This window comes from Chiloscyllium plagiosum, unplaced genomic scaffold (genome assembly GCF_037043375.1).
Source record: "Chiloscyllium plagiosum isolate Xiang-an unplaced genomic scaffold, Cpla_swu_hap1 HiC_scaffold_45, whole genome shotgun sequence".
NCBI classification, from domain to species: domain Eukaryota; kingdom Metazoa; phylum Chordata; class Chondrichthyes; order Orectolobiformes; family Hemiscylliidae; genus Chiloscyllium; species Chiloscyllium plagiosum.
This window is the reverse complement of record NW_028270183.1, coordinates 8,928,970-8,941,056: the sequence shown is the minus strand read 5'-3', so window position 1 is coordinate 8,941,056 and position 12,087 is coordinate 8,928,970. Positions and strand designations below refer to the sequence as shown.

The 12,087-nt window shown below is 40.1% G+C and overlaps 1 protein-coding gene across 1 annotated transcript in view; it reads right to left on the bottom strand.

Annotated features, from left to right (window-relative positions):
* Positions 1 to 10,524, bottom strand: part of notch3 (notch receptor 3) — a 292,195-nt gene extending 281,671 nt beyond the window's left edge. Inside the window, exon 1 of the mRNA XM_087983126.1 lies at positions 10,413 to 10,524. The gene's annotated coding sequence lies outside the window, so the exon portion shown is untranslated. The remainder of the gene's footprint in view (positions 1 to 10,412) is intronic.
* Between the last annotated feature and the right edge of the window lie 1,563 nt (positions 10,525 to 12,087).

The window sequence follows — 12,087 nt, the reverse complement described above, 5'->3', positions numbered from 1 at the left end:
CCAGCTGGAGAGAATAGGGCATGAAAGCAATCATATCCTTTGCTTTGTCCAACTAGGAATAATGCATAGTAACAGTAAAGTAAATACACATAGGCAGCTTGGTTATTATTTAGATCTCTAATCCTAGCACCCTCTGACTGAGCTCTTTTGGTCTAGTTTTGCTCCTCATATTATTCAGATTAAGAGGTAGAGTTATAGGGTTGTTCAGAGGAAACAGATCCTTCAGTCCAACTCGTCCATGCTGACCAGATATCCTAAACTAATCTAGTCCCATTTGACAGCACTTTGCTCACATCCCTCTAAATCCTTCTAATCATAAACCTATCTAGATGCCTTTTAAATGTTGTGGTTATACCATCATCCACCACTTCCTTGGCAGCTCATTCCATACATGCATCACCCTCTGTGTGAAAAAGTTGCCCCTCAGGTCCCTTGTTAATTTTTTTCCTTCACATCCTAATCTATCTCCTCTAGTTCTGGACTCTCTCACCCCTGGGAAAAGATCTTGCCTATTTACTCTTTCCATGACCCTCATGATTTTATAAACCTCTACAAAGTCACTCCTCAGCCTCCAACGCTCCAGGGAAAACAGCCACAATCTGTTCACACAAATTGTTGTTAGATGCATGTCTAAACAACCTCTGCCTAAAACTGTTGGCGAATTTCTAAAACACTGGGCAGCAGGATATAAGTGGAAGTGATACAAGTTAACCTAAAACGAACAGGTTCATTAATTCTCTAATATTCTTGCTGCAATCAGCAATTTATTATGTGAAGCAATGGCTGCAGATGGGCAACTACTATTAGTTTGCAATTTGAATGATTTAAAATGAGAAATCTTCCCTTGTATATTACTGGTTTGAAGGGGGTGAAATTTAACTAAGCATTGGAATGAAAAACTTAGCTCCGTTTAACATCAAATCCAAGTCAAACTGACCTCCATGCTGTTCCCAAACCATCAGATGGAGTGTTGGATTGAAACTGATGAATTCATCATTACAATTATGAATCTAACCTCAGGTTTTCCTCAGTTTCATGTCAATTTCTTGATAAATAACCAACATAAGCAAACTAGAGAGAACATTTTTGATGTTATTATGAATAGATAGAGGAGACAGTGGGGAGTCGGTAAAAGAGGTGTAATTGGATTTTCGAAAAAAACATTTGATAAGGTGCCACACCAGAGGTTGCTATGCAAGATAAGAGCATATCATGTAGTGTGTGACATATTAGCATAGATAGTGACTGTTAACTCACAGGAAGCAGAGATAAATATGTCTTTATTGGATTGGCAAGTTGTAATTAGTGGAGTGCCACAGGGATCAATGATAGAACCTGAATTATTTACAATCTATATCCATAATTTGGATAAAGGAACTAAATGTGTGGTCAGCAAATTTATTGATGACATCAAGATAGATCAGAAAGAAAATTGTCAAGAGGAGGTCAAGGGTCTGCAAAAGATATACAGGTGTATAGGCAGGTATGGTGAGTGGGCAGAAATTTGTCAGATGGAGTATAAGTGGGTAAATTTGTCAGATGGAGTATAAGTGGGTAAATGCGAACCTGCTCATTTTGGAAGGAAGAACAGTAAAACAATACACTATTTAAATGAAGAGAGATTGCAGGATTCAGAGGGATTTGGTTGGCCTTGTACATAAATCAAATGAAACGTTGTTATTTATTGTAAGGAGAATGGAATACAAAAGGGAATAAGTTTCAATGCAATTGTTCGGGCATTGATGAGACTGCACCTGGAATACTGTGTACAGTCTTGGTGTCCATATTTGAAAAAAATATATAAAATGCTTTAGAACTAGTTCAGGGATAGTTCACTTGGTTGCTGGATTGAAGAAAGATTAAACACGTTAGGTCTATATTCACTGGAAATTAGAAAAATGACTGTCTTTTTATTTGTTCCATACTGATTACACAAAACTGGGCTAACCTGTGGTGAACTGATTGCTGTGGCCATTTTAAGACGATACGTAGAATATTCAAGCCCCTTAAAGACGTATGCAGTGCCAAGTCAATAGGTAAAATATTGTGAGAAAATTGAAATCCTTGACATCACGAAGCAATGCCTGATTTTCCACTCAACATTTAGCAAAGACACAAGAGTTTTGCTAGTGAGAAATAGGTAGTCTTTTTCTATGCATTTACATCACATCATGAACTAATCTTGCCTCATTTATGTGCAGTTTGCTAATTTCCCAAGTAATGGAGAAAAATTAAATTGTGACATTTTCTCATATATGAAAGTCTGACCAGGTACCTGGAGGATGCAACTTGCTAGCATCTTCTTTAGGTATCCATCTTGACTAGCATGCCACAAAACCACAGGGAATGCTCCGGGCAGTGAACATCTAGGCCCTCTGTCCCTAGAGGTTGGCATTGGCAAAACCACAGCCTCAGTACATCATCAGGGCACATTTTGGACTCACCTCTGAGACAGTTCACCACTTCTACATTGCACTTTGAGCTCACTGACAATGACACCTAACATTGTATTGCTGCAGCCAGGCCTCTCTATACGCAGGATCAGCCACCCATTTCATGATTCAGAACAGGATGCATCTCAGCGAATCTACATGGTTTTGAGCTCATTCACTTTGTGCCTAATCGGATGCTCACAGCATTTCTACCTTGCCTTTGAGTGCAGAAAGATAGCCAGCTGTTCGTCATGTTTAGGAGAAGGATTTTGGGTAATCCAAGATGGAGGACAGGAAACATTTCTGGCTGTAAGAGCTGCTCCTTTTTTGAGGTATTTTAGGTGTTGGAGGTGATTTCCTCAAATTCCAGGAGCAGCAATTACTGTTTTATATGCTGTTGCATTGTTTTGGAACTTTGGAAAATAAAAGTCAAAACAACAGCAGTTTAAAAGGGAGAAGAGCAGACAAAGGAAGCACATGGTGATGTCAGTGCAGGAGAGAGAGAGAGAGAGAAAGAGAGAAAGAAAGAAAGAAAGAAAGAAAGAAAGAAAGAAAGAAAGAGAAAGAAAGAAAGAAAGAACCTGCACAGTTACTACCTTTGCTGTTTGAATTTGTGTATCGCTGGATATCGGAGTGCATCTGGGAAAATTAACAAACAGTGAAATTCACAACTAATCTTGGAGGAACTGTTGGGCGAAGTTCACAGCACAGAATCAGATAAGTTAATTGTTGTTTTAAGTCTGTCCAAGAGAAAGGCTGCAGTAGTGAGTATAGTGGATTCTTTCTTGATTATATGTTTTTGGAGACAAGTCTCTTGATTAAACTTAAAATATAATTAATTTAACCTGGGACAGTATTTGTAGAGGAATAAGATGGTGTTATTTTCTGGGTCTGTAGATTGTGAAGGAGCAAAAATGGCCTTTATAGTGATATGTACTGCTTGTCAGATGTGGGAGTTTAAAGAGAGTTTAAGGGTTACTGTGGATTATATCTGCCATAAATGCTGTTGGATGCGAATCTTATCAGATCGAGTGGATCGGTTGGAGAGACAAATAGAAGCGATGAGGAATTTGCAACAGCAACAGTATGTGATGGATGGCAGTTATAGGAAGGGGGGAAAGTCTCAGATACAGTCACATAAATGGGTTAACTCCAGGAAGGGTGAGAGAGGTCGGCACCTAGGGCAGGAGTCTTTTGTGGATATACCCCATTTCAAACAGGTATGCTGTTTTGGAAAATGTAGGGGGTGATGGGTTCTCAGGGGAACGTAGCACAAACAGCCAAGTTTCTGGTATTGAGACTGGCTCTAATGCAACGAGGGGTACATCGGCTTCCAAGAGATCAATTGTGTTAGAGGTTTCTGTAGTCAGAGGTACAGATTTACATTTCTGTGGCCAGCAGAGAAAAAGCAGAATGGTGTGTTGTTTTCCTAGTGCCAGGATCAAGGATGTCTCAGAGAGGGTGCAGAATGTTCTCACGGGGGAGAGGGGACAGCAGGAGGTCATTGTCCACATTGGAACCAATGACATTGGAAGGGAAAAGGTTGAGACTCTGAAGGGAGATTACAGAGAGTTAGGCAGAAATTTAAAAAGGACGTCCTCAAGGGTAATAATAACTGGATTACTCCCAGTGCTACAAGCTAGTGAGGGCAGGAACAGGAGGATATAGCAGATGAATTCATGGCTGAGGAGCTGGTGTATGGGAGAGGGATTCACATTTTTGGATCATTGGAATCTCTTTTGGGGTAGAAGTGACCTGTACAAGAAGGACGGATTGCACCTAAATTGGAAGGGGACTAATATACTGGCAGTGAAATTTGCTAGAACTGCTTGGGAGGATTTAAACTAGTAAGGTGGGGGGGTGGGACCTAGGGAGATAGTGAGGAAAGAGATCGATCTGAGACGGGTACAGCTGAGAACAGAAGTGAGTCAAACAGTCAGGGCAGGCAGGGACAAGGTAGGACTAATAAATTAAATTGCATTTATTTCAATGCAAGGGGCCTAACAGGGAAGGCAGACAAACTCAGGGATTGGTTAGGAACATGGGACTGGGATATCATAGCAATTATGGAAACATGGCTCGGGGATGGGCAGGACTGGAAGCTTAATGTTCCAGGATACAAATGCTACAGGAAGGATAGAAAGGGAGGCAAAAGAGGAGGGGGAGTGGCATTTTTGATAAAGGATAACATTACAGCTGTGCTGAGGGAGGATATTCCTGGAAATACATCCAGGGAAGTTATTTGGGTGGAACAGAGAAATAAGAAAGGGATGATCACCTTATTGGGATTGTATTATAGACCCCCCAATAGTCAGAGGGAAATTGAGAAACAAACTTGTAAGGAGATCTCAGCTATCTGTAAGAATAATAGGATGGTTATGGTAGGGGATTTAAACTTTCCAAACATCAACTGGGACTGCCACAGTGTTAAAGGTTTAGATGGAGAGGAATTTCTTAATGTGTACAAAAAGAATTTCTGATTCAGTTTGTGGATGTACCTACTAGAGAAGGTGCAAAACTTGACCTACTCTTGGGAAATAAGGCAGGGCAGATGACTGAGGTGTCAGTAGGGGAGCACTTTGGAGCCAGCGACCATAATTCTATTAGTTTTAAAATAGTGATGGAAAAGGATAGACCAGATCTAAAAGTTGAAGTTCCAAATTGGAGAAAGGCCAATTTTGACGGTATTAGGCAAGAACTTTCGAAAGCTGATTGGAGGCAGATGTTCGCCGGTAAAGGGACAGCTGCAAAATGGGAAGCCTTCCGAAATGAGATAACAAGAATGCAGAGAAAGTATATTCCTGTCAGGGTGAAAGGAAAGGTTGGTAGGTATAGGGAATACTGGATGACTAAAGAAATTGAGGGTTTGGTTAAGAAAAAGAAGGAAGCATATGTCAGGTATAGACAGGATAGATCGAGTGAATCCTTAGAAGAGTATAAAGAAAGTAGGAGTATACTTAAGAGGGAAATCAGGAGGGCAAAACGGGGACATGAGATAACTTTGGCAAATAGAATTAAGGAGAATCCAAAGAGTTTTTACAAATATATTAAGGACAAAAGGGTAACTAGGAAGAGAATAGGGCCCCTCAAAGATCAGCAAGGCGGCCTTTGTGTGGAGTCACAGAAAATGGGGGAGATACTAAACGAATATTTTGCATCAGTATTTACTGTGGAAAAGGATATGGAAGATATAGACTATAGGGAAATAGATGGTGACAATTTGCAAAATGTCCAGATTACAGAGAAGAAGTGCTGGATGTCTTGAAACGGTTAAATGTGGATAAATCCCCAGGACCTGATCAGGTGTACCCGAGAACTCTATGGGAAGCTAGAGAACTGATTGCTGGGCCTCTTGCTGAGATATTTGTATCATCGATAGTCACAGGTGAGGTGCCGGAAGACTGGAGGTTGGCAAACGTGATGCCACTGTTTAAGAAGGTCAGTAAAGACAAGCCAGGGAACTATAGACCGAGCCTGACCTCGGTGGTGGCCAAGTTGTTGGAGAGAATCCTGAGGGACAGGACGTACATGTATTTGGAAAGGCAAGGACTGATTCGGGATAGTCAACATGGCTTTGTGCATGGGAAACCATGTCTCACAAATGTGATTGAGTTTTTTGAAGAAGTAACAAAGAATATTGATGAGGGCAGAGCAGATGTGATCTATATGGACTTCAGTAAGGCATTCGACAAGGTTCCCCATGGGAGACTGATTAGCAAGGTTAGATCTCATGGAATAAAGGGAGAACTAGCCATTTGGATACAGAACTGGCTCAAAGGTAGAAGACAGAGGGTGGTGGTGGAGGGTTGTTTTTCAGACTGGAGGCCTGTGACCAGTGGAGTGCAACAAGGATCGGTGCTGTGCCCTCTACTTTTTGTCATTTACATAAATGATTTGGATGCGAGCATAAGAGGTACAGTTAGTAAGTTTGCAGATGACACCAAAATTGGAGGTGTAGTGGACAGCGAAGAGGGTTACCTCAGATTACAACAGGATCTGGACCAGATGGGCCAATGGGCTGAGGAGTGGCAGATGGAGTTTAATTCAGATAAATGCGAGGTGCTGCATTTTGGGAAATCTTAGCAGGACTTATACACTTAATGGTAAGGTCCTAGGGAGTGTTGCTGAACAAAGAGGCCTTGGAGTACAGGTTTATAGCTCCTTGAAAGTGGAGTTGCAGGTAGATAGGATAGTGAAGAAGGCGTTTGTATGCTTTCCTTTATTGGTCAGAGTATTGAGTACAGGAGTTGGGAGGTCATGTTGCGGCTGTACAGGACATTGGTTAGGCCACTGTTGGAATATTGCGGGCAATTCTGGTCTCCTTCCTATTGGAAAGATGTTGTGAAACTTGAGAGGGTTCAGAAAAGATTTACAAGGATGTGGCAAGGGTTGGAGGATCTGAGCTACAGGGAGAGACTGAACAGGCTGGAGCTGTTTTCCCTGGAGCATCAGAGGCTGAGGTGTGATCGTATAGAGGTTTACAAAATTATGACGGGCATGGATAGGATAAATAGACAAAGTCTTTTCCCTGGGGTCGGGGAATCCAGAACTAGAGGGCATAGGTTTAGGGTGAGAGGGGAAAGATATAAAGAGACCTAAGGGGCAACTTTTTCACACAGAGGGTGGTATGTGTATGGAATGAGCTGCCAGAGGAAGTGGTGGAGGCTGGTACAATTGCAACATTTAAGAGGCATTTGGATGGGTATATGAATAGGAAGGGTTTGGAGGGATATGGGCCGGGTGCTGGCAGGTGGGACTAGATTGGGTTGGGATATCTGGTCGGCATGGACGGGTTAGACTGAAGGGTCTGTTTCCATGCTGTACATCTCTATGACTCTATGTTTGGTAGCAATATAGAATCAAAGGGGACTATAGTCAATCGGGGGCCAGGTATCATCAGTCAGGAAAGATGGTGAGGTATCCTGAGTGACTGAACAGGAAGTGTGGATAGCAGAAAGGGTCAATATCTTAGGGTGATAGGGTGAATGAAAGCCATTCAGGGAGGATGGGCTATTCATTATTGAAAATGCTAGGTGAGAGCATTGGTGCAATGGCAGAATCAGAGTAAGTATGTGATAGGAGAAAGAAGATGGTGGCAGCTACCCTCAAGAATGCAACAAATCATTAACCTTCTTACAATATTGCTGAGCATTTTGCCAGACTGTGTACACTATAATGACCCAGCAGCCTCTTTAAACCCGGCTGGCAGCGTTTGACATGGTGCACACATAGAATTTAAATATGATGGCCACACCATGAACACCAAAAGATGCCAGGCACCAGCAAGCATTTCACCGCTGCTGAGTCCAAAATAATGTGAAAGGTGTGTCACGAAGGTGCAGTGCATTCTTAATGAGGTGAGCAACAGAGAACTGTGTGAAATAACTTGTTAGAGCTCATTGACAGAAACCTGCCATAAAAAGCCTTGAAGCTGACCCATAGCCAAATTTTTTTGAAAGTCAATTTAATATTTTTCCTCATAAAACTGTTCAAGTGCACAAAACCCCAAGGTCTAGAGTCAGATGATGGAAGTCAAAAATTGATACCCTTTTTTTACTGCTTTCATAGCAGAGCCTTCAACACTCTTTTCCTTACAAAGCTGACCAGGAATCTCACCTGCTCTCTTACGTTGGTGCATGCTCGAAAGTTTTGGTAGTGTTATGAACATACTTTCGTTAGGTCTCAAACCAAGCTTCTGGTTCAGAGGCAAGGACAATACCCACTGAGCTCCGAAACCTCCTATCTGACAGATTACTTAGCACACAATTGCTTTTTTTAAAAATGGAATAACACCAAATTTCTCACCTTCACTTTATACCAAAACTTAATTGGGACAAAATTAAGAGAAGTAATATTCAAGCACTATGCAGTTATTCAATCCAACAATAATCCAATAAACAGATATTGTGTTGTCAACTCAAATCTAAGATGCAGTTGGCAGCTTGAAGAAACAAGCAATATAACTGCATTCCATTCTGACTTAAAATGCTTTTAATAAAATGCTACTAGCATCTTGAGAGAATTTGCGTGCCTTTTTTTTGAAAGCAGTATTTGAAAGCCAAATGAGAAATAAATTTCATTTCCACCAGTTTGGGAATACGTTTCCGACTATAAATTTATTTTTTAATAAACTCCATTTCTAACAATAACTTGCATTTGAATAACACTTTCAATGTCCCAAGGCACTTCACAGGAACCTTATTAAACAAAAATGACCACTGTGCCAATATAGTGGTGGATAGGTTTAAGAAGTGAATTCCAGAACTTGGGCTCTAGACAGCTAATTGCACTATTAAAGGAAGTTTTCTTTGTATTTGGTTAATATTTATCCTTCTATCCCCAAGAATCAAATTTTCAGGTCCATATATTCTTCGTAAGTTGTGGAACTTGCCATGGTGTGGCACAGTGGCTCAGTGGTTAGCACTGCTGCCTCACAGCACCAGGTTCCTGGGTTCAATTCCAGCCTCAGGTGACTGTTTGTGTGGAGTTTGCACATTCTCCCCGTGTCTGCGTGGGGGTGCTCCGTTTCCTCCCACAATCCAAAAGATGCTAAATTGCCCATAATGTTAGGTGCATTAGTCATGGGTAAATATACGGTAGGGAAATGGGTCTGGGTGGGTCCCTCTTTGGAGGGGCAGTGTGGACTTGTTGGGCCGAAGGGCCTGTTTCCATACTGTAGAGAATCTAATCTAATATCATCACATGTATGTAGAACACAGGCTATAGTTTGGAAATACTTAGTGAGTTTTGAGAAGATTTGTAGCTCAGGTTGAGGGTCTGGATGTAGGATGTAGGAAGTATTTGGAAGTACTTCATTAGACCTAAAGCATTTTGAGATGCTCTGAGGACATGAAAAGCATGATGTAAATGCAAGATCTTTCTTTGGTATAGCTCTCCCAGATTCAACTCAGAGTTAAGTATCCCTACGATTCTTCAACAAGTTTTACATATCCACTTGCCTTCCCAAACAATGAGATTTCCATTTTGGAGTGATACAAGCAGTCAAAGAAACAATGTAAATTCAAGCATCAATAGTCTCATTGTGATATCCAATACCTCACCAAGCACATGCCAGCATGTGCCCAGCCTAAACAAACATATGGCTCTGATTGCTGTGTGTAGCAAATCTACAGAAATAAAGAGCTAACATTTACATTGTGTCTTTCCTTTGAGTTAGAAAATTACCAAATCACAGGTGGTATGTTTTATTGTACTTATAATGTTTGAAGAAAATTAATTTATATATGGATAATAAAGTGGAATTGAATTAAAATCTGCAATCATACATCCATAAAATGTATATAGAGATTTGCTATCTAAAAAAATTATGATTTACAAAATTTCAACATTAGCTCTCTCAGAAACAACATCCAAGGGACACATAAAGCTCTATCAAAAGCTGGATGTGTCACCTTATAAATCAGCATTATTAACTTTCCCATTGTGTATACAACCTTTACATAAACTTCAAACAGTACTGACATAATAAACCTCTACTTTGTGTCATAATTCAACTAGCTTTCCTACACAATAACTTGAAAATTAATGGTTGAGGAAAATATTGTGTTGAAGGTTGGAATTAATACAAAAAGACATCAGGGCTGGAAAATGTCAGAGAAAGTAATGTTGAGACTATATTTGTAATAGTTTTTAGGTTAGCTATTTATAGTGGGACCAGACCCTGTTGAATCATTCTCTAATCCAATACTATTTCAACAAAGGTCTGGAGTTTGTTCATTACATCCCATCAGGCACTAGATAAACAACTGCAACAGAACAACTGTGGGAAAATATTTTACATCCCAGCAGAGTGTATATGGCAGCCCTAAGGAAGTTGACTCTGTGTACAGCCTATCCAAAACTCTGCCCAGACTATGTTCTTAAAGCATGCATCCTTGACAGCAGGAATATAACAGCCTAACCTCAGTGCTGTTAATCACTTAGTTTCTTATTTTACACAAACTAAAAAAGATTAAATACCTGTTTACTTTAAAGGGGAACAGTGTCACCACCGCACAGCAAAGCAGCAGTCTCTGAATTTATCAACTTGCATTTAGAGACTGGATTAAGGGATATGTCAACAACCTCATACCTATGGGAAATAACCAAGGGTTAGAGGGTGCATCTATATTATAAGATTGATATCAAAAAATATACTTTTAACAGTACATCACTTTGTATAAAGTTTGTATTTCAAGAATACCACAAATCCTGCAGTATAAATTACATTCAGTCGTGGGCAAATACACTAAATGTGGAGGTGCAACTTAGTTCACATTAAAAGAGACAATTGTGAAAATCGGGATTTAAGTTTTAAGTAGAACATTTTAGAAGATGGTTTTCCAACACTGGAACTAAACATTGTTGAACAATTAATGGTAGATTCAAAGAACAGGAGCAGAGTTTGCATGGTTTACAATTGCCATCAACCCTCTATCTCTCTCCCTCCCTATAACTGAATCTAGTTATAACTTAAACTTACTACTTGTTATCCCTTAATTTGTTTTTAAACTGTCTTATTGCTGTGCAACAGGTGCACTGAAGAGGTGGGATGATGGAGGTGAAAAGTGAATAGAAATCTGTGACAAAAGACTTCACACAGCCTGCTTGCTGAATAGAAATACAAAATAACCAAATATGTTCCAATGACAGCCACGCCATTCATGCCTTTAAAGAATATATTTTGGTACATAACAGGTGCAGCCAGATACAACTATAGCAAGGATGGATGGCTTGCAAATTTGATCCTGCTAATTGCTATGGATTTTGAGAAACTTAGTATTACACTAGTATGAGGCTCAGCTCTCTACTCCATTATTGCATGTCCTGTACAGGTCCAGTAAAGTAAGTGATAGCTAACTTTGCATTTGGTTTTCTACCAAAGGAAAGAGTATTGCACATTGTAAATCCTGGCAGAGAATTCCCAGCAAACAGGATATGTGAAGCTTTGCTGCAAGCAATCTGCAAGAACAGTTTAGACTGAAACAAGATGTTCCTATGTTCATGGCAAAAACTGGAAGTCTAGCTTGAGGACCAGAAGCTTCTGTAGTGCTGTTTCACTAATAATCAGATATTCTCTACTGCTACAATAGCTGGACTTTGGTTTGGAAGAGAGTATCATTTACCATTTGCACTGTGCTATGAAGATGAAGGAGATGCTATCTGTAAGTATTCCATCATTGGTGTTTGATGCTAAAAGTAGACCCATACCTTCTTGAAGATTCCAACTCTTATTAAACAGATGTTACCTCCCCTCAAGTTTTAAACTCATCCAACATATAAAATCTGTATATTTAAAAAACAAACTTGAAGATTATAATAAATCTGATTCCTATCTCCCTCCCACCCAGCTAACTAATCCACTGCGAGAAACAAGAAGACCACTTGTCTTAGAGTTTCACCTTGGACTGAAATCAACATTTTCAATGTGTGCAGAAGTGAAAAGTGATGGATTTGTGAAGTTGTTCTCATTTTAGGCATCTCCTATTGAGGTCAATGAAACTAAAATCAAGCGGGGCACAAACTATGTCATTTGTACAAGCATTCAAGAACTTCATTAATGATGCTGCAATTGTGGCAATTTTACAAAGTGAATCAAGTTATAAGAGTCACTAAAAGAAAGTGTGCAGGTGTAGTAAAAACAAGGACTGCAGAT